The sequence below is a fragment of the Cupressus sempervirens genome, chromosome 6, assembly GCF_028749045.1.
Source record: "Cupressus sempervirens isolate cs-2001-9-10 chromosome 6, ASM2874904v1, whole genome shotgun sequence".
Taxonomy (NCBI): Eukaryota; Viridiplantae; Streptophyta; class Pinopsida; order Cupressales; family Cupressaceae; genus Cupressus; species Cupressus sempervirens.
The window spans coordinates 667,935,956-667,960,314 of NC_143123.1; positions in this window are offsets into that span (position 1 = coordinate 667,935,956).

Below are 24,359 nucleotides of genomic sequence, written 5' to 3' on the forward strand. Positions count from 1 at the left end.
ATAAATTGAGTAGAGAAGATCAAAATAAGATTGAAGAATCAATGTATACCATGATGGAAAAATTCAATAATACCCCTCTTGAATTTGACAATACAATGCCCAAAGATTTATTTTCAATTTTTAAGAATAAATGGAACTATTTCCTAAATATGGAGAAGGAAATAAGAGAATCTACATTGGCACAAGTGATGCTAGAATTGTCAAAAGGCAAAATCACAAAGGCAAACAAGAAGCATGGTAGCAAATTTGGACCCAAATATAGAGCCTTCAACATACTACAAAATAAGATTGAAGATTTTGTAAAGAAATCCACTCAAATGTGGAAGTTGATATATGGATTGATTACTATCAAGTAAGGAGAAGAGGATCCCTTTGAGGGAAGGAATAATGGAGAAGATAATAATGGTAATGAAGAAGGAGAAACTTAGAAAGAAAAGGGAGATAACATAGTGGAGGAGTCACAATAGAAAAAGGATGAAATGGCAATAGCTAAGGAGCAACAAATAGAACAAAGTGTGCAAGACACACAATTGCCACCATTAAGCCCTCCATGAGACACAAACACACTTGCAGATACAATAAAAGTGAAGGATGTTCCTGAAAACTCAATTTAGAACTTTAAACCGCTAACTATAGAGGATCTAAAGAAGATCCTTGACTAATCCACACTATAGACTAAATTGTGTGATAATCTAGTATTAGTTAGTGTGGATGAGCTACATAAAGTAGTAGCTAACATAACTAGGGATAAGGTGAATACACAAGAACCACCTATTGCCATCCCTATAGCTAGAAGTGGTCAACTTCTAGTGCAAACATCAGAGGATATAATAGAAAAGGTTTGCACCATGGTCAAATTCATTATGATTGAGCAACAGACTCAAACTACAGAGGAGCCCACAAAGGAACAAGCAAGACAGACAAAGGTATTTGTGCTTCACACACAAACACAAGGTGTACCTCAATTGATCATAATTGATCAAGGCAGATTAGAAGAAGACAATGACATTCCAAAAGAAAAGGAGTAGGAAGAAATTTAGACATTGGTTAATTTACCAACAACTGGCCCTCCTACCAAAGTCCTTTAGAAGCCAAGCATTGATGCAATGCCACTTTAGATTTATGCACTAGGCTTGAGCTCAACAAAGGTTGCAAGGGTACTTCATTATGGAGATTCAACACTAGATGAAGAAATAGTTATACCAAAATATGATTATGCAACCATGAAACTAGAATAGATTAATATAATGCAAGAGACATTGGAAAGAAATAAGAATCAAGAGATACTCAGGGAGTATAAGCAAAGGAAAGCACTTCATGAGATCAAAGACATCTTTTTAGATGCATTCATCTTGCAAACACCTGATGAAACCAAGCCTATATTGGAACAATTATCAAAAATTGTTGAACAAGTGACAAATGAAGATCAAAAAACCAATACAAAACTAATGGAATGGTCTGAAAAGAAATTTCAAGGAAAGGTCAATGAGAAGATATCTAGTGGAATAGCACTATCACAAGTAGAGTTGGCAAGAAAGATTGAAAAAGTGAAGAAGGTACTTGAGAATATACTCTCATTGTACACAAAATTGTGTGACCCCACACTCTTCACACAAGAGACAAGCCATAGGATTTTGAGTTTAGAAAGGAATTTGAAGATTTCAAGTACACAACTGCCTCAAAATCCAACTCAAAGTGAGAAGCATTTCCATACAGTGCTTCACACACGAAAGGAACTAGTTGTATTACAAGTAGAAGAGGCTAACACAAGAGCCAAGCTAGTCCATATTCAAGCTTCCCTGAACCCTCACATGAAAATACTATAGAAGGAACTAGCCTATGTTGAAAAAATGATAAAGAAAGATTCTAATCTTTCAAATTTGGATGGCTTAGTTCACCTTGTAGCAGAGATAGCCATCCAAATCAAATCCTTAGATTTTGAAATAGACAACTAGGATGTTGCTCTCAAGATTGTAATGGGATTTAACAACATTTTTTTGGATAGATAAACACTTAGTGTATAGACCCTTTGACATAAGTGTCAAAAAGGGGGATATAAAAGATGGAGACAAAAGCTAGGGGAGACAAATATGCAAGGGGGAGACATGTGAAAAGGGGGAGACAATGTAAACAAAGAGAAGAGCAAACAAAGGGGGAGTAAATAGTAGAAAAGAAGAAATAGAGCATATCAGAAAAAGAGTATCAGAATGATTGAAGACAAAGAGTATCGGCAAGAGGAAAATCTACTCAGAGAGATTTTGGATACAGGATAGACACATTAACTCAAGGGGAGTTACAAAATTTTGAGGTATATAGTCCATTACAAAATTTTGAACAATTTTAAATTTTTGTATATATATTGAATTGGATGTATATTATACTCGAGAAAATTAGAATCATCACTTATAGTTAACTATTTTTGCCACTCATGTCAAAGGGGGAGATTGTTGATCTCATATTGGCTTTGACAATTGAATGTCAACACACTTAAGCTTTTTACTAAGTTCATGCTGAGCTAGTAACAAATGTCGAGTATAATATGTATAGATGCCAAGTTGCAATGAGTGTCAAGTCACTCATGTGTCGAGTCAATCAAGTTTCAAGCCAATAGAGAGTTCCAAGTGAACAATTGATGCTAAGAAAGTTCAAGTGTCGAGCAAGACAGAATTATAGTAAGTGTTGAGCATCAGTGTTATCAAGCGCCAAGTAACATAGAATGGACCTAGTTTTTTGTGATGCCACAAACAACTATGTAAACCATTTTTGAGCTGACTTATGGATAGATCTCAAAGCTTTGAAGATAAAATAAAATCTATTTGATTCCCTATGTGATAAACATGCGACCAATCAAAAAAATGGAAGGAATTGAGTTGGAAAAATGAATGAATCACAATCTTAAATTCATACCTAACCCTAAGCCACCAAAAATTTTTTTAAAGGGAGATAAAGCCTCATAATTGTGTGTGTGTGTGTGTGTGTGTGTGTGTGTGTGTGTGTGTGTTTGTATGAATGAGGAAGTGATGTGAGAAAAGTTTTGAAGAAATGAAAGGGGTGAATTGATCAATATACACTTAAGGTAACTTAGAAGAAGGAAAAAATTGCAAAATTAATTTGCAGAATAGAGGATTGAGGATACAACAATTTCATATCAAATTAGAAAGGATCAAGATGGACTGAATTAAGATCTAAAATCAACAATAGTAGATTGTAAGTAGTCAGATCAAACATTCTACTGTATTTTCTAACAACTATATTAGTAGGATGAAACCCTTTGAACAATGGTTGATTTAATAGTCATAGTGAAATCCTTTAATAGGGTGATGTTCCAAGTGAGTGTTCTAAATTCCTTTGGCTAGGCACACTTTTAATAGGGTGTTAAAATCCTTTAACAAGGTGGGATCTAACAATCCTCTATAAGCCTTTAATAGGGCAGGCCTTTCACAAGGTAGATCATGAGAATGGTCAAATCATGTAATCTTAATAGGTGAAGCTTATTTCTGTAGTAGTAAAGAATTGTGGGTGTCATCCCCACCCCAATTTTACCTTCTCATTAGAGGGTTTCTGGGTAATCATATTTGGTATCAAGCATTTATGTGGATGCATTTACTTTACATTTTATTTCAATATGTTAATTTATGCATTGTTTTAAAGTTAAAATTTTTATTGGCTAGAGATTAGTACTTCTGATTCACCCCCCCTCTCAGAAGTATACATTTCCCATTTGTATTTCTAACACACCATAGATCTTAAGGTTTACAACCTAGCTCATGAGATTCATTGTATCTATCCACCTTCATGATCATCCTCTAGAAACTTCTATGGAATTCATCTATTAGGTCTTTACCTAATTCTCTCCTTGAATTTAATGATCCAACTCATTAATCTTATCTTCAACATGGTTTACATATCCCAAGAAATCAATTGAGTCGGCTAGAAATCATGATTCCTCAAACACATTCAAAATATTATCACTTGGCAATCACTAAGCTCTAACACTCACTCATCACTAATCACTTCGTCATTGTAGAATATCTTGTCTTGGCATCAACTAACTTGCTCAATCGATACTAATACTTGGTCAACACTAAATTTTGTCAACACTTACTATGGCTTGGTTGATACTAATATCACTTGACATTCCTCAATCTTTTACTCTATTGTTTGGCTTAGCTTTACATTCTTGATATAAACAATCACTTTGTCATGTCAAAGTCTAACTAATAAAATATATATTGTAGCTTCCTTTCCATAACTCAACCTTTCCTCTAGGCAGTATTGTTATGACCAATCTCTCAAATCCTCTTCAACAATCAAATAGATATGATATTTAGATCAAATAGAAATATGTCTCACTAGTAGATTTGACATCAATGACAAAATAATAATTATTCTAATTGTAAGTTTCCAACAATCTCCTTTGGAATTGATGACAACACCTCAATGCATCTTAAGATTCATATCTCTACAACAATCTCCCTCTTTGTTACCATGCAATCCAAAATGTTTCACTATCATGAATGGTCAATATCCTTCATTTCATTATGATTCTTATCTCTACCTTTATCATATATGTCCCTCTTGTTCTCTTTATTTTTCTCTCCTTTAGTAGTATCTCTCCCCTCTTTTGTAGTATGTTTATATATATATATATATATATATATATATATATTTGACAACAATTCCAAAGACACTTAGAATTCGTGAATGTAATCACTGCATATATATGAATTATGTAGATATTTGCATGTGTAGCTGAATTCTACCATCTATCTATGATTGATCTTGTAGACACCTAAATTTTTCCAAAACCCATTTCGTGACCAATTAAATAAATATTTATTATTTATTTAATTCTCCTACCTTAATTAAATAAATTTTACATTTATTTAATTATGTTTTCCTTGCCAATTTAAATAAACTAACTAACCAATTCCCACTTGCATCCTAACCCTTTCACTTTAATTAAGTATGTCATTTACTTAATTAATTCCCTCCTAATCCCACTAGGAATTAAATATTTCATTTAATCCTATTTGAGCACATGGCTCCTACATTTAACCCTCACCTAACCTCACTATCCTACCTAACCCATCATACTAAACCAACCCACTTCCTCAATCATGCTTTCTTTCCTAATCATCCTAGCTAATCTCCTCTTAATCCTAAGTGTGTTCTCACACATGTGTGAGGAATCCTCACACGTGTGAGAGATGTTCACACTTTCCTCATCCCTCATATCTTGCATGCCTCTTACACACTTGTCATCTTGCATGAGAGTCAAGTTGTCTCACACATGTGTGAGAAGCCATGCCTTCTCACACCTCTTGCACACTTGTCCTCTTGCATGAGAATCAAGTTGTCTCACACATGTGTGAGAAGCCATGCTTCTCACACCTCATTGATCTTGAGAGATCTTAGCCCTCCATCTTTTATTCAATCTTAGCTGTCTATTGCATCCATTTTCCTATAAAAGGAGAGCCCTCTCCTCATTTTCAACAATCTACTATTCACCTCATTATTATGCTGCTGGATTTTTGAGCAACCATAGCCCACAATAATGAAATCATCTACACTTGATGATTTCATGAGGTTTGCATTAGTAGTTTGAGTCATTGTAATTTCATGTTGTCTTTATGTTACATGTTTTTTTATCTTTCATATTTTGAGGTTTTGCATGATAATGTAGGAATGTGCATTAGTTTCTTGATGTTTATTCCTTGGTTAGATTTTTATGCAACACAGATCTATTATACTGATATTTGATTGTCTACCTTAGGCATCTCCCAAAGTAGAGTTGTATGCATCAATGTGTAGGATTATCTAAGTAGCACATTTGATGAAGTGCATCTCTTCTCCTTATGTATCTTTATTTAATGGAATCACCCCTAATTTACCTCTAAGATATTTATGAGCATCTTTAGGTAAGGATTTAGTGAATATGTCAGCAATTTGTTCTTTGGTGTGCACATATTCTAACTTTACTTCTTTTTCTTGAACTAGTTCCCTCAAATAATGATACTTGATAGAAATGCGTTTGGTTTTTGTGTACACCATTGGATTCTTTGAAATGTTAATAGCACTTGTGTTATCACAATAGATGACCAATAGATATGTAATCTCTTCTTTCATTCATTTTAGTAATTGCTTGATCCACATAATATTTGAATAGTTCACTCACTATTACATTTGATACCAAATTACCAAAATAGTTCCATCACAATTTTGGCATCACAACCTATCACCATTGCAATTCTAATGTCTTACCATCAGAATTGTGATGGAAATAGCTTGGGATGCCAAAATTGTGATAGACCTACCATAGTAATTTGGCATCAAATGTAGTAATGACTACAATTGCCACATACTTAGCTTTAGTTGTTGATTGGAAAATACAATTATGTTTCTTGCTTGTTAATGACACCAATCTCTTTCCTAGAAAGAATGCACCTCCACTAGTTCTTTTTTCGTCATCAATATTTCCTACGCAATAAGAGTCAATTAATACATTTAGTTCAAATCTATCACTTCTCTTGTAATACAATCCATAGTCTTATGTACCTTTTTGATATCTCAATATCCTTTTCCCTCCCATCATGTGATGCTATTTAGGATTTTCTAAAAAATCTAGGAACTATTCCTACTACTAATACAATATCAATTCTACTATGAACAATATATTGCAATTTTCCAATCATGAATCTATATAATGTTTGGTGCACATCAATAGATTCATCATTGTTAGATAACTTATGTCCTGTAGACATAGGTATACTCACTAGTCTTGAATCATCCATTCCAAAAGTATTTAATATCTTTTTTATGTATTTGGACAGAGTAATGAAAATACCATACTTTAGTTGATATACTTGTAATTCAACAAAAAAATTGATTTCACCAAACATAGACATTTCAAATTCCTTCTTCATTTCATCAACAAATGGTTTGCATAATGCTTATTTTCCTCCAAATACAATATCATCAACAAAGATTTCATATAGTAGTACTTTATTGTTCTTACTAGTCTTCAAATATAGATTGTTGTTATTATTTGTCCTGTCAAAAGCAATCTTTGCCAAATAATTATGTAGTGTTTCATATCATTCTCTTGGAGATTGTTTCAATCCATAAAGAGATTTGTTCAGTTTACATATCATATTCTTCTTGTTTGTATCCATAAATCATTCAGGTTGTGCAATGTATACCTCTTCCTCAAGTATACCATTCTAAAATGCAAATTTAACATTGATTTGATATAACTTGAAATTATTGTAGGCTAAATGTGCAAGCAGGGTTCTGACTCCTTCAAGTCTTGCCACAGGAGAAATAGTTTCTCCATAATCAACTCCTTCTTCTTGAGCATATCCCTTGCATACTTTTCTTGCCTTGTTCCTTGTAACTTCATCATTTTTATTAAGCTTGTTCTTGACAACCCATTTTTTTCCAATGTTATTTTATCTTTTGGTCTTAGTTCTAAGGTCCAAGTATTGTTCTTCTCAATCTATTCAATTTCCTCATTCATTACCTAAATCCAATCTCCATTTTCTAAATAATCCTTTACTAATATGGGTTCAAATTAATAAAATAAGCATATATCATCTTTGAGTCTTTTTCTTGTCATAACACTTAATTCAAAATCATCAATAATTTGTTTAGGTTTGTGATGTATTCTTATAAACTTGGCTAGCACAAGTGGTTTCCTTCTTTGCTCTTCAATAGGTTCATCTTAAAAATGATTCCAAGCTCATTCTCTCTTTCTTTTTCAAGTTCTAGTACATTCTCTCTCTGATGGTTGGCATTTCCTATCTATGACTCGACATCTTTAGTGTATTTTTAGGTACCCACTATCTGCAACTCAGCAATTTGTTGTTGCACTTCATCATTTCTTGTCTGCTGGAAAACTGTAGCTTGGTTTTCTTTTCCTTTTGGAGTGCTAGGAGCATTATCATCCACATAGATGAATGTACTATAGTCTTTAGTTTAGGAAAACCTCTTACTTTCTTGATCTTACTAATGTTTATCAAATTTTTGAAATTCACATGAAATAACCTCTTGTGTCATAACCAAACATCTTCTTGTTGTGCAAACAAATATGTCTCATTAGATAAATCTAGATAGAACAAGTTACCTCTTATCTGATGACCACTTCCAATTATCTTGCCATCAACATCATATATATCGTGGCCTCTCTAAGATGGAATTCAACTTTGTAACCCAATTTGTTCAACTATGAAATGCTCAACAAATTATAGTTAAGTCCTTCAACCCAATAAACATTGTCACATTTGATATTGTTAGTCAGTTGAATAGTCTCTTTACCTTTTAGAAAACATGGAATATCATTATCAAATTTTACACATCCACTTTTGTATGGACCAATATCCTCAAATTTATCTTTATCACCACTCATATGATTAGAGCAACCACTATCAATTATCCAACTATCACTTTTGTTTACATATGAGATTAATGTAGTTTTCTCATCTTCATCAAAATATTGTTTCATAGCAACATAGACAACTTCATCATCATTACTTTTAGATTCATTTTTAGATTCTTCTTTAGCAATATAACAAGATTTCTTACCTTTGTAATTTGTGTTTCTCTTGTAGTCTTGGTCATCTCTTCTTCCTTTGTACTTGTTTTCCTTTCTTTCATCCTTATCCTCTCTATTAGGACACCTAGCAACAATATGACCAACCTTATTGCATGAAAAACAAATAATAAATAGTTTACCTTTGCATTTACCTCTGCCTCTTCCAAATATTTTTTTTAATAAGAGCTTCAAGTTCATCAAGTTCATTATCAAAACTTTCACTATCACTCTTCACATGTTTTCCTTACAACTTCCAAGGTCAAATTGTTACCAGGTGTGCATCTCAGTTTTTGAATTGTAGAAACTCTAATAGAATATATAGGGAGTAGAGTCCTCAATACCTTACTTATAATTGTTTCATCTTTAATTTCTCCATTTACACTATGAACACCATTAACAACTTCTTTGACTCTTGTATAGTATTGCACTATGTTCTCACCTTCCATCACTCTCATGTTAGCAAATTTACCTCTTAGAATCTCTAATTTGGCTCTCAAAACATTTTCATCACCTCCATATATGGTCTTTAGTTTGTTCCACATTTTCTTTTCACTATCACATTCTTTTATATCATCAAACTTAGCATAGCTTAAGGATGAAGTGATTTCTAGCATTGCTTGATTGTGTTCTTTCTTTTACTTCAATTGTTCAACTATCAAAGGAGTAGTTGTTACCTTCACATACTCATTGTCCACAAAGTTGATAGCAGCATCATTGATATGGATATGTGCAGTCTCATAAAAATCTTCAATGTAGGAAAGTTCTCCTTGTTCAACTTTGATAGCTATTTTTTGTTAGTCGCGATCTTTAGCTTCAAGTACCTTAGAAATTTCTCTATAAGCACTTAGCTCTGATACCAATTGTTAGACATGTTTAGAATAACTGAGAGGTCGGGTGAATAGTTTCTCAAGATCCATAAGGACCATTTGAATAATTAAATATCAAAAAATTCATTGTTCTACTTATCATGTTGTTTCTCGGTCTCTATTTTATTGATAAAAAAATTACTATCCTAAACATAACATACTTGTTGAATTTAAACTTCATCAAATGTAGAACATATAAAACATTCAACACAAGTTTAACACTGGGATTTTACGTGGAAACCCAATTTGGGAAAAAACACCAACAACGTGTCACCACTTTTTTACTCTTTCAAAGTGAGCTCTGTTAGGAGCCAACCTTGTTAAAGGTTAAAATACACACTATGAAATTTGACCTAATTAGAGGATTTAGTCATCTTATTAGGATCGACATTGTCAGAGGACTTTGATCATTCCATTTGGATTGTCACCTTACTAAAGGATTTACATAAACTATTAAGTCCTTCAAATTATTGTTAGTTCAACCTTTGATTAAAATAATTTCAATAAAAACTATTTATAATGATTAGAAAGAAAATAGTAGGATTTTGATATGTATGATTACAACTCACTTTTTTGGGTTTAGATTGTTGTTCAGTTCATGTGTTGATTCAGTAATAAGTTCCCTTATCAAATATGTCTCTTAACTCACTCAGAAAATCTTCAAGTAGTCATCCCCCTTCACATCAAAACTTAAGCCTTCTTCTCATATTCACTTATCAACTTCAAAAACATATGCACAAGAAACTCATTTTTCTTTGTCCTCACACTCACACTTGTATTCACCCTTGTGTGTCTTTGTTTCACCTTTCTCTATGTGCATACATACTTAAGTTTTGGCTCTGTACCTCCTTAAATAGGTAATTCTTTCTTTTTCATTTTTTATAATCACCGTAGATCTTAGGGTTTATGATCTGGTTGGTTCATCAAATTCATATGTCTATCCACCTTCTTGATCATCCTCTAGAAACTTCTCTAGAATCCATATATTAGGTCTTTACATAATCCTCTCCTTGAATTTAATGGTCCAACTCATCAATCTTATCTTCAACATGATTTACATATCCCAAGAAATCAACCAAGTCGATTGGAAATCACGATTCCTCAAATATATACAAAATACTGTGACTCAATAATCGTTAAGTTCTAACACTCTGTCATCACTAATCACTCTATCATTGTATAACTTCTTGGCTTGGCATCAACTAACTTTCTCATTCAATACTATATTTTCTCGGCACTTATTGTGGCTCAGTTGACACTAGTATCACTCGACATTCCTCAATATTTTACTATATTTCTCGGCTTAGCTTTACATTCTTGTTATAAATAATCACTTTGTCTTGTCAAAGTCTAACTAATCAAATTTCCATTGTAGATTCCTTTCCATAACTCAACCTTTCCTCTAGGCTCTATTGTCATAAGAAATTTCTCAATCCTCGTCATCAATCAAATAGATATGACATTTAGATTAGATACAAATATGTCTCACCAGTAGATTTGACATCAATGACAAAACAATAATTGTTCCAATTGTAAGTTTCCAACAGAAGTAAGAGTAAGGATAAATTCAAAATACCAAGAATAATGTAGTAAAATATTAGTGAAGTGAATTTTTTTAAACTATATTATAAATTCTTATATTATTATTGTAATATTATTTAACTTCTTACTGTAATTAAAACCTTATTCTTGTCCCAAGTTAACCCTTATCTAAAAAATATCTAGAACTATCTTTAGTCCTAATTAGAATCTAATCTTAGATGAATCAAAACTTAAACTATTTAATCAATAATATTAATTTTTTTGGACAATAAACTTGTAACTTTATTTTTAGATTGATTAATAATTAATAAAAGAGATTGATTATTATTTTTTAAGTAGTGTTGATTTCTCGCTTATTTAAAACTCTTTATTGAGTTAATTTTAGTTTCCAATCATTAAAACTTCACAATCCAAATATTTAAAAATTTATAAGTAAACAAGAAATATTAACTTTTTCATGAGAGATTGGTTCTTGAGATGGGTCAATGAGTTTCATTCAAAAAGTGTACAACTCAATCTTGATAGCAAACAATTTAACTTAAGATTTGTTTGATAATTGAGTTACTTTGCCAGCTATAGAGCAGCATTGAAAAATTATATATATATATATATATATATATATGATAATTAGCATTTTTTTGAAATATTCACTAAATCAATACAATTATTATCTTACTCTATAATTGTTTAATTTTCCTTCAATAGTATATAAATATTTATTCTTGCAAATTAAACCATTTACATATAAGTAGATCCCACATTTATGAACATAACTTAATTTTGTTTTACTTATAGAGGAAGTCAATTGATAGTGCCTATATTGAAATTTGTATAGTCTAGTTTTAATGGATTAAAAAGTGCTTAGATCTTTAATATATGAATAGTAATATTCTAAAAGCTAATGTAAAAATTATATAGTGAAACTCCTATTTGTTCACTCTATTTCAATGATTTCCTTTCCTATTAGATGGAAGCACAAAAGTATGGTTTCAAATCTTAAACTATTCTTGGGACTCTAGGGATAAGAGTTCAAATCTAAACCCATTCTATAGAAAGGAGAAAAAAAATCTGTAGTAAAAGGGTTCTAGAAAATTGTAGCTCTTGCAAGCTCATCATACACTACAAAATTTATTGTCCTTACTCTCTCAAGGATGGTGGCCTCAATGTTGACACCCTATTGAAAGTCTACACCTGCTCACGTAGCATCCATGTAGAGTGCAACCACAACTCTAGAGTGTCAAAACCCTTTTGTTGTTTGCACTATCTTAATCCAAACTCAGACCTTATATCATTTTTTTTTATAAGTAGTAATTTCCATATGAAGAAGAAGCTAAAGTGAAATAATGGAAGGGTTGTGAACCCTCAGAAGTTTGTCAATGCTAAGCATGTTTGATTATTTTTGTGATTTTTATTATTCCACACTTTTATTAAGTGTTGACTGATAGCCTTATCGTCACTTTCCTTCATGTCAAGCCTATCACTCTATTGCTTTTTCCTTCCTACTTTTTGTTACATGTTTCATATTTTCTTTTGAGTAAGACATTGCAAATTTTGATTAAATTCTAATATGTAATAGCCTACCAAGTAATAAAGTAAACTAGGGGTCCTTATGTAAATGAATGGAAGCTTTTGACTTCTCCAAAAGATGGATTAACTTAATATTCAACTATATTTCTACACCTGAATTATCCATCCTTGTAAATGGTAATTCAAAGGGCTTCTTTCAAATTTTGAGGACAACTAGACAAGATCATCCACTTTCCCCTTTCTTTTTGTTAATTATAGCAGAAACTTAGGGTAGAGCCATTCACAAATCCCATCAAGAAGGAAAAATTCAAGGAATTAAAATCTCTAAGAATACAAATTGTATCACTCATCAACAATTGGCTAATGATACCATACTACCAGGTTCTAGTACTAAAAGAGAGACACATTGTTACAAAGATATACTCAAGAAATACATGTATGCATATGGACAGAAGGTTAATGTTAATAAATAAAAAATATTTTTCCTTAATACCAACCTAGTAGAAATAGAAATTTGCAACATAATGGCAATTAGATCAAGAAACTTTCCTTGTAAATACTTAGGTATCCAAATTGACAAAGGGAAATAGAGTAATAACCTATGGGATACATTGGCAACTGAGATTCATAACAAAATGGATAGTTATAAATGAAAATGGCTCTCTAATGTGGGCATAACTACTATGATTAAATTGGTACTAGCCTCAATACCTATTTACCAAATGTCTATTCTCCCCATGCCCATAAGTATCTACAAAAAAAAAATTATAATCAGGAATTTCTACCAGCAAAGGACATTAAAAAATAAAAAAATACCAATGATAAAATGGGAAACTATTTGTAAACCCAAAGAGCAAGGGGTGATGGGCATTTAAAATTTGTCTTCACAAAACATATCCTTAGGAGCCAAACTATGTTGGAATATGCTAAATCAACCTAATAGAAAATGAGTCGCTATCCTTCTAGATAAATATGTTCTAGATGCAGATCCTATAAATCATTTCAAATGTTGTAATCACCCTAATTGATCAAGGATTTAGAACTTTATCATATCATGCAAACAAATTATAAAAATAAACTAACCTGGGATATAGGAGATGGTATGAGTGCACTTTTTTAGGAAGATTTGTGGGGAGCATATTGCCCCTCTCCATTTTTCTTAGATTGATCCCTATATTCAAAACATGTTAAAACAAGCATGGGTTAATAAATTAATACAATACATTGAATTGGATGATAAATATCCAACTTTAGGATGGAAATGGAGAACTTTGGATGGTATTAACCATTATGATGACCAAAAAGGAAGTACTTCAAAATTCTCAAAATTAGAACATTTTCTTTAAAAGAAATGAAAGATAAAATCATATAGAGTAGATCCAATGATGGCAGATATAATGTTAAATAAGGATGCAATCATTCTATTTGTAGACACCTAAAAACCTTTAGAAAATAAAGTATTTTTATTTTCTGAAAAATTCCTGATGACATCATCATTTATTAATTAATTAATTATTTAATTAATTTATTTATTTTTATGCCATTAAATCCCTTTATCTTAATTAAAAATATTTAATTAAGGAATCCCTCCCAAAAATGTTTAAATCTTATTTAAACATTATTTCCTTATTTATTAATTATTTAATTAATAAATTAACCAAAAAACCCAAAATAAATTAAAAATTTATTTTTTGCCCAAAACTTGGCCAATTTCCTTAAGACCACTAACCTCTTCCAAAATCTTCTAATCCTTCTTTAATTTTGATTAAAGGCTAATCCCATCATTTCCTACCCCTAATCCCAACTCAAAATATTTAATTAAGATTAAATATTAATCCTCATGTTTATTAAAAAAGTTTTAATAAATATCTCCTCAACCCAAACCCTTGAAATAAATAAAACTTTATTTATTTCCTAAAAATCTAATTTATCCTCATCCTAAGAAGTTCTAGACTCTTCTAGAAAGTCTTCATCCTCATCCTAGGAAATTCTAGACTATTCTAGAAAGTCTTTATCCTCATCCAAAATCTAGACTCTTCTAGAAGATGTCTTTAAACCTAATCCTAATCCCCTCCTAACCTTGTCACATTCCCTAAACATGGGTTAAAACTTACTAACCCAAGCCAAAGTTAACAAATATCTCCTCCTTCACCCACCCTCATTAAATGCCATCCACTTGCCTATCCCTAAGCTAATCCTAAACCATCCTAATCCATCCTCTAATCATTTTTACAAGCCTAAGCAAGCTTAAAACCTTCCTAATCAAGTCCAAGTCAAAATTTCTCTCATCTCCCTCAAAATATCTCAACCATAAAACTTTATGAAGCCCACTAGGCCATAAATGACTCTTCCAAGCCCTTTTATTGCTCTTACAAGTCATTATGACGGTCTTTATGAAGATTTTATCCCTTGAACCTCCTTTGTTGACTCACCCTTCCCCTTTCCTCCATCCTCTCACCTTGTGACATGTGTCACTCCCTGATTGGCTGTAAGGAAGCACAATCCATGTGCTCTCTTCTCATGCAATCTGAGCCCTCCATGAGCTTTTTCTCATCCTTGCATCTTAGCCCTCAATCCCTCAAGCCTCTTGCCTATAAATTGGATCCTTCCCCTTTTCAAAATAACACAATCCATGAAGTAAAGTCATAATGCCATTTTGAGAAGCCATTTTTACATCAAAAACATACACTCACACCCAAATTCCAACTCCATTTGAAGCCCTTTTTGAAGCATAAAGCTTGAGCATACATCCTATCTATTTAGACAAAGCCACTCAACAAGAGAGCTTCTTATTGAGAGATTCCATTAATGGCTCATATTCTCAATTGAGAGCTCATCTTAGTCTATCTTGAAGTTTATGAATTTTGTTTAGTTTGTAGAAGCTTTATTTAAATTTGGTTTCTATTAGCATACTAACATTTCTCATATACACTATTAAATTTTTTAATAAAAAAAATTACTACCTGCTATAATTATACTGACATGGTGCATGCCTAACAAAAGTAGGAAATTTTTTATGGGCAACTATGTAGAAACATATCCTAACAATTGAATGATTTTAAAAAAATGGTTATGAAGGACCATCAAGATGTGTTTTATATAAACAAGAATCATAAATTGTAAATCACATCCTTCTTAACTGCCTTATGCAATCCCATGCTGGGAAAAAAATTGTAGAAAATACAGTAATGGTTGACTAGCATTGCAAATAATGTATATAAGGACATTTGCATAATATCTCCCTCTATAATAGCTTTGGAATTATGGAAAGAAATAAATAGAAGGCTATACCAAGACAAAATGATGACATCAAAATCCCTGGGGAATAAAATTAAAGCAAGCATAGTTGAAAGGAAAAACAAATCACTATGAAGGAACCTTTTTCTTGTGGGATGGTCTAATTCATAATACATGGAGAAGGTTTATAATTCTTCCCCAATATGGTAAAGGGGGAAATAACTATAATGAGGATAGGGAGAAATGTAAAAGGGAACACCCAAGTATAGGAGTGTATAAATTAAATATTGATGGGGCATCAAGAGGCAACCCTAGAGCAGCTAGTACTAATTGTATTATTCATGATACTAAGAGTTAAGTTATAGAAATATTAGCTAAACCCCTAAAACTACACCACTAATAACATGACAAAGATAACAACACTATCAGAAGGACTTCAAGTTAGCAAGGAATTTGGCATAAAACCATTAACAGTGGAAGGAGACTCCCAAATTATTATTAATGTAGCAAGGACAGAAAATACACCTAATTGGAAATTGAATTCAATATTAAAATGAACCCTATAATTGCTTAATACCTTTACATAAATTGAATTTAAACACATATCTATAGGGAAGGTAATAAACAAGCTAATAGATCACATCCCTCTAAAGTATTACTTATATTATGGGTTTTTCTTATTTTCATCTAATGACAATCTCTTTTAATCTCCACAAATAGCTTGTAGATCCAAAATTTCAAGGCTACCTAATATAGCAGTCATCAAGAATAACACTCATTATCATTTACAAAATTAGGATTAATAAACGTATACCAACATATAATCCTATTACACTCATCCTTTAAATTATGCTTTTGTAAATGAGAATTCAAACCCTTATCTTGAAATAAGTAATCCCTAGGATTAAAATTAAGGAATTTCTTTTATATATTCTTGACTTAAACTAAGCCCTTAAGTCCAACCTTAGGTTATTCCCTTGGCTCAATAATTATCTTCTGAGAGTTATTATAAAGTTATGAAACCCTTTTGTTGGAATATTTTTAACTGAATGGATAGCATTGCCCATTTCCTATAATCACAATTGGGTCACCTATAAGTATTTCAATTAATTATGAGTAAGACTAGGTCCTTTTATTAGATTGGCTTTCCTCATTATGTTTTCTTCTTGATTATCACTTACCATTATGATTCTCTAGTCATTGCTAGAAGCTTCTATCCTTTTCTAGACCCAATGTTGATTGTTAAATATGTTTTAGGTCAGCCTAGAGTAATCAAACATCATGAAGTCTTCTACTATCCTTTATCACTCTTATGAGGAAAAGAAAATGTCTTTTTTTAGAATCTATGAAACCTTAAATATGGAATAGGATTCTGAAAAATGTTGACGATATGATGAGGTTAGAAATGTGTTAGGAAATAGGGGAAAAATAGTTTCTCTTCAAATACACTTTGAGGTCTAGCAATGATGTAATTGGTATATTCATTGCATAATAGATAGGTGAAATTGCAAAATATAGTTTGTAATACACTCTGAATAGATACTAAATAATAGTTACTATTTTCTCCTTTTATCGAGTTTCTTTCAAAATCAATACTTAAAGTTACCCAAAAATTAATACTTTATAAATACATATTTTGAAGAGAACTATATCAAGAATGAAGAGAATTATAACACAAAATATTAACAAAATGGTTAGAATCCATAATAACAATAGAAGAAATAATTAATTAAGGTCAAGTATACTTAATTTTTTGATAATCCACTTTTAATGGTCATGGTTATGAGAAGGGTTGATTGAAGGATTTTCCTAGAATGTTATTACTTCATTTTGTCTCATGCTTATTCGATGGCACCACCTTGCAGAATCGGTCATGGTAGTGCTTTTATATTTCTAAAATGATGATGTAATATGTTCTTTTGAGCATATTAATAGTTTAGCTTAGAATTTGTTAGGATCAATCATCTTAATTAATGTCCTTAGGAGGGCTAAGTTTAGGAGAGTCTAAAATCAATGTTAAGACAACACTTTTAACAAATAGTTTTAGTCATTTTTCAAGCACATATTAAAGACAAGACATAATATCTAAAATTATTGATAAGAGATATTGTAAGAACAATATTTTTGAAAATGTATGAGTGAGGGATTTATTAGGAGTTCATTTAGTTACAACTCATTTGGCTCGAGCTCTTCAGACATATTAATTCTCAAATCTGGTTATAAGAATCTATGTTTTGTATTGTTCAAAATTTAGTCTCTAGTCACATTTTCAATTTAGATTTCATATTGATTTAAATTTTTTAATTCCTTTTGTACTGACAATGCATAATCAAAATCTTTATATTAGTGACATAAGTATTGTGCAAAATTGAAATATATCAACACATTGGAATAATAGGACATCAAGCATTGACCTATAAGGTAGGTTGAAGATGAAAATATGGAGTGTTTAATATTGTATGTTTCAAGTCAATATGTGGAGTATAGTAGGTGTTTGGATATTATGTCTCCTTAGTTGGGATTCAACATAGGAAGAAACAATTGTTATGTCCAAAATGAGTTTATACTCGATGAGGTTTAATAGTTCTTATTCTGATGTAGATATCTCTAGTCAAAAAATTTCTTATTATCTAGGCTTCATGTTCGTCAAGATCCTTGATGTATCCTCACAAGTTACAAATAGTTTAAGAAATTTATATTTCCAAAGATTTCTCATCTCATCTAACATTATGTAGAGTATACCATGCATACCCCTAAATAGACTTCTTCAAGTTAAATTTGGTGTATTGCATATCATGCACTACCATTTTTCTCACCTCCCAATCATGATTATCTCATTGGAAAGATTAAATACCTTTGCTTAGATATTGATAGATAGTTTCTCAAAGAATATTTTTCTCAATCATATTCATAGATGCTTAGTAACTTTTAATAAAGATGTTTGAAGGATAGATAAATTTAATATAAATTTAGATCTATAAAACCCAATAGACTTATTAAATACTCATAAAATAACTTTATAATTTTTGGAAAATAATATATTTATCATCTTTTAGATTATTTTCATTTAGGTTTTTTTTTAACTTTTTAAATGTTTGTGCTACCAGTGATCTTAGTCAAATGGAGGAATACAGGAATTCCTATCAACATCGAATAAAGTAAAAGTGCTAGAATATATGCAAAGCATTGTAGATATTGATGAGAACAATAAATATTAAAAAAGGATTCCTAAAAAAATAGGGTCAATATATCAAGGATTGGTGTAATATAAGCATAAATTTATAAGGGTGGTATGGCTCCTCAAAGACCTCATCTCTAATTGAGGAATTTGTAAATTTGAAATTGATCAAAATTCTTGTAAGGCAAGGCACAAGTTTTACATAAATATATTTCATGATAATGTAAGGAAAGGAATGTCTTTTCAAAGACCTCATCGAGGCAAATATAATTTTATGTAATCATGAAATTAAGTCCCAGACTATACTAGGGGTTTTATTCTCATTCTTTTCCCCGAGTGCCTATACTACAAATGTGATAAAACATGATTTGTATTTTTAAAAATTATTAATATAAAATTGGCAATAACCTTTTATTGATCAAAAAATGTTAAAAATATAACTTAATATAATATGTGTAGAATTAAAAATATAAAAATAGAGATACTAAAATTAAATAGAATATGAACGAATATTTTACAAGTTTCTTTTTTTATAAGTAATGGGTCAAATCCTAAGTTTATTATTATTATTTGAGATTAATTTTTATTATTATTTAGAGGTAAAATAGTGATGCTTTAATATGATGTAGGTCTCCACTTTACACACTAAAGCATTCAAAGACATGTGTAGGGAAAGGGAAAATCTCCAAATATGATTCCCTTTTAAATCCATATTAGATTAGCAAGGCTCGAAAGGAAGGGGTGCCAATACTGAAATTTGAATTATGGAAAGGAATACAATATAGGGAAAGGCTCTCTTTGTCTCATGTGTGATAATGTGTATGCAAAATTGAACTAATTGATTAAGTAATGTAAATCTTGGTGTCAAATGTATACAATCAACCTAATTATTATAGATTTATGCTAAATTTATGAATGGAAATGAAAGGTAGAAGACTCGCCTTGATGCATAGAGGAAGTTGTGCTATTACTCTAAAAAGTGTTGATTTGGACCTATAACTAAAAATATAATTGTATATCCTTGAACAAAATGAAAAAATCAACAAAAACCCATAAACTTATTTTTTGACCAAGCAAAGAATGAGTCACCTTGTTGGTAACTATTCTAGAAAAATTCTTGTGATGTCCCTATATTCCTAGGGAATTGTTGTTAGAATAAATAATTAATAATTAATTATTTATTCTATTTACTTAAGCTTACTTAGGTAAATGCATTTCATTAGTTGTAGTCTAGGAGTTTGTTATAAGTTGTTGACAATACGGGAGTTTGTTCTCTCCTAAGTCATACATATCCTCTCACCTTGTTCAAGGACTTTCCACCTCATGTGGATGTATGCTTAGTTGTCACACTTATCTCCTAGCATCTTCTAGCATGTTCTAGGAGATTCCTTGAGGCCTTTATAAGCGGTCTCTCCTTCATTGTATTTCACAACTCATCATCTCATTCTTGCATATTGTAAATACATATTTTCTTGTGTTGCAATATCTTGTTCTCTCTCATGTCCATTTAGGGTTTTTTCCTTGCTCCATGCTCTTCCTTCCTTGGCTTCCCTTTGATAGGTTATTTTCATGCAGGTGATCTTGGGCATCTTCGGAGTTTGATTTCCTCAACTCCAACATGGTATCAGAGCCTTCATGCTGCTGCTTGATTAAAGAATTTTTAAAGCCGTGATTTGGAGTCACAAACCCTAGTTTGTTTGTGTATTTTTCTTCAAATAAGGGGTAGAGCATTTTTATAGAGCACTTTGGGCCTAAATGGATGCTTCAATTGGATTCAGAAGGTGGTTTTCAGCTAGGATCCATATAAAATTCATTGATTTTGAAAACAAGGCTTCGGGAGGCAAAAAAAATTGCTTGCAGGGCTTTTCGCACAATCGTACGGATGATTTGGCATGAAAAAAAATTTTAAAATATATAAAGAGGTGTGCCACCATGGCACTGCCCAGCAGCCATCGCAAGGCCACCCGTGCGCCACCTGCTCTGCCACCACATGACCTAGGCACCACCACAACCAACAGTAGCACCGACAGACCACCGCGGTGCCACCCATAGTTCGTATCGCTTGAGCACCTCCTCTATTCTGCACTCAATCATCAAAAATTGCCTGGTTTCTCTGCTCCCCACCAGTAGCAACATCCATTTCTATCGCTCTGCCTAGGTTCTGCAACCAGTCCTACACTCTGCTCCACCAATCACCAGCCAGCGTGTGACATGTGGCGAGGCTGCCACATGACACTTTGCCATGTGGCCCCTACCACACCAGCCATCTGCCACATGGACTACCACATGGCTTTCTTTTTTTTTTGTGATGGCCTTCAAGCCATCAAATTTAGGCCAATGAAATGCTAACATCAACACTACATCATCCACTTCTTGCACCTCTCCTCCTAGGTCCTTTTTGACCTACTTGCAATTTTTTGGCCATAACTTGAGCATACGGAGGTATTTTTTCAATTCAAAAGAAGTGTCGAAAAGCTAGTTCTAAGACAGAGACATTTGTGTAGGTATTTTTAGGTTTTGATGCATTTTTGTTACTCATTTTTTTAGTTGAAGTCCAAAGTATTTTTTTGACTCTGACATGCATATCTTTTGCATCCCTTGTCAATTTTTTGAAAACATTATATTTTTGGAAAGCTAGTTTTGTCATCTTTTTAGAAATGTAGTCCTTTTCCTTAGATTTTGGCCCATGCTCTTTCTATCATGTTTTTGGCATTTTTTCTATATGATGGATATCTTGGGTGTTTTAGGTCCGAGGATCATTTTCCTAGCATGGTTTCTTTTGTTTAAGGTTGTACTTTCTTTTGTGTCAGCTTTTTCCTTATTTTGATCATTGTAGACATCATTTGTAAGCTCTCTTGTATACACACTGAGATAAAGTGTCACTTCTGCATTTCAAGTTCATGAACGTTGTTTTTGAGTCAGTTGCAGATGCACTATTTTTATAAAGCACCATGGGGGGGATAGTTGTTTTCTATTTTAGGCATTCTCCCTTTGTTAAGTGAGTGTCCCTTCCACGACATTAGCCCCATGTAGTTTCAGTGAGATCGTGTCTTATAGGTGTCTTTACCTCTTCCTCTCTCGTCATTCTTGGTTCATATGCAAGAGACTTTGGCCCACATTCTTAGTTGCCTGTCATCTCACCCTATCTGCATTAAGGGGGGGTTATGTTGTTCTTCTAATGCATCTATAATTTGATGGTTCGATAGTGTGAACTATGTATTCAGTGGTTGATCCTATATACAAGGTGATTGCAGTGGTTGGCTACCTATGCATTTTGATAAGATGGATCATCTACCATATAGACATGCTCAGTTTGTACCTTCTTCTTCCATGGAGGTTCTTCAGATTAGCAGTTTTCTTCTTGATGGTAGATTTTGTAGCTTCTTCATGCTTCAGTGATGCTCTTCATGATCACTTCGTGTTCCTATTTTAGGGGAAATTCCCCTAGTTAGAGGCTTCTTTAGTTCTTCACTAGGTTCTTACCTCTTTTTGGGGGAGGCTTTTTTCCACGTGGTTTTCTCTCTTTCCTCATTTTCAGAGGTTACATCTTTTGCATTTGTACATGGGTACCTAACATGGCCTTGTTGTCGAGACTCATTTCTGCATTTCTTAGTTTTGTGAGCTTAAGGCATTTCCCTAAGTTGCACTTAAGGGGGGGTGTTAGAGTAAATAATTAATTATTTATTATTTATTCTATTTATTTAAGCTTACTTAGGTAAATGCATTTCATTAGTTGTAGTCTAGGAGTTTTTTATAAGTTGTTGACAATACGGGAGTTTGTTCTCTCCTAAGTCATACTTATCTTCTCACCTTTCCACCTCATGTGGATGTATGCTTAGTTGTCACACTTATCTCCTAGCATCTTCTAGCTTGTTCTAGGAGATTTCTTGAGGCCTTTATAAGCAGTCTCTCCCTCATTGTATTTCACAACATATATCACATTTTGCATATTGTAAATACATATTTTCTTGTGTTGTAATATCTTGTTCTCTCTCATGTCTGTTTAGGGTTTTTCCCTTGCTCCACGCTCTTCCTTCCTTGGCTTCCCTTTGACAGGTTATTTGCATGCAGGTGATCTTGGGCATCTTTGGAGTTAGATATCAACAAATCCAACAATTGTAACAAGGTCAAATCAAATTCATCAAAAATATTTCAAAGAGTTATATTAAGATTTTCAATCACAATCTCTCTATCCTACTCCTGCACACATAAACATGGGTTTTTGTTTTTGGGTGGATGAGGTCCTGCCTTGGTCAAGCCCTAGATTAAGGAATCAACCTTTAATTTAAATGTATATGTATGAAATTGACATAAGATAAATTTAAATATTCACCTTTCTTTTAAAAACCTTTTTCAATAAGGATTTTTCCATATTGTATGTTGTAGATGTTGAATTCGATATGTATATGTAGGATATTTCAACAAGTTGCAATGGATCTACCATAGTGACATCATGGATCTATGGATGTAAGTGTATATTAATTAATATGATGATGAATGCCTCAATTTATATCTCCTCCTTTGATGATCAACAATATGCTAGATCTTGAAGAGGAAATTGTCATAAAAAATCTTCAATTCTTGATGAAACTCCTTTACTTGAATGCTTGAAATGTTTGATGCCTTGAACTACTTGAATGAAAAAGTGTATGTGTAGCATGTAAGTTAAATATTGGATCATGGTTACAAAATAAACCCTTCAAGCCTTCATATATACTATTTTTTAGGTGAGAAAATAATATAAGTTGACTAGAGGGAGAGTTAATTAAGATGCCTTATGCCATGCAATTTCTAGGGAAGAGGTCCACCAGAGTCGACCTCTTTAGAATAGGTTGAATCGGGTCAACCTTCTCCTAGAAAAGAGAAGATGCATGCCTCAAGAAGCTTAGGAGGAATACAAAAAGACTTGGGAAAAGGTGGGAGAAAATAGGAGAAAGAGGGCATCGAGCATAGATCCATCCATGGTCGAAGAAGTCACTATGAAATGGGTGCTAAAAGTTCTTAAAAATATGAGTATTTCCATCTTAAGATAGTGCAATTGTTATTATGTGTTAAGATCAAGTAAACTTGAACCTAATACAACCCCCCCCCCCCCTCATGTTATTATAATAAATATAAATATAATTAAATTAAATATATATTTTTACATCAAACTATTTTAGAAATAGATAAAATGATATATAATTCATGATAAAATAATTTTTAAAAAAAATTAATATATTAATGACGTTAATATCTATTCATATTATTATTTATTTTTTGATTGTAATCAATCAAATAATTGATTTTTGCTTTTATTTAAATATTATAGAGTTGTAAGTTTAACTTTATCACTATCTATGGATTTTTTTTTATCTATTGAGTTATATTCATCAAAACTATGGATATTAAAATTACTTTTGTTTGAGTAATAAGA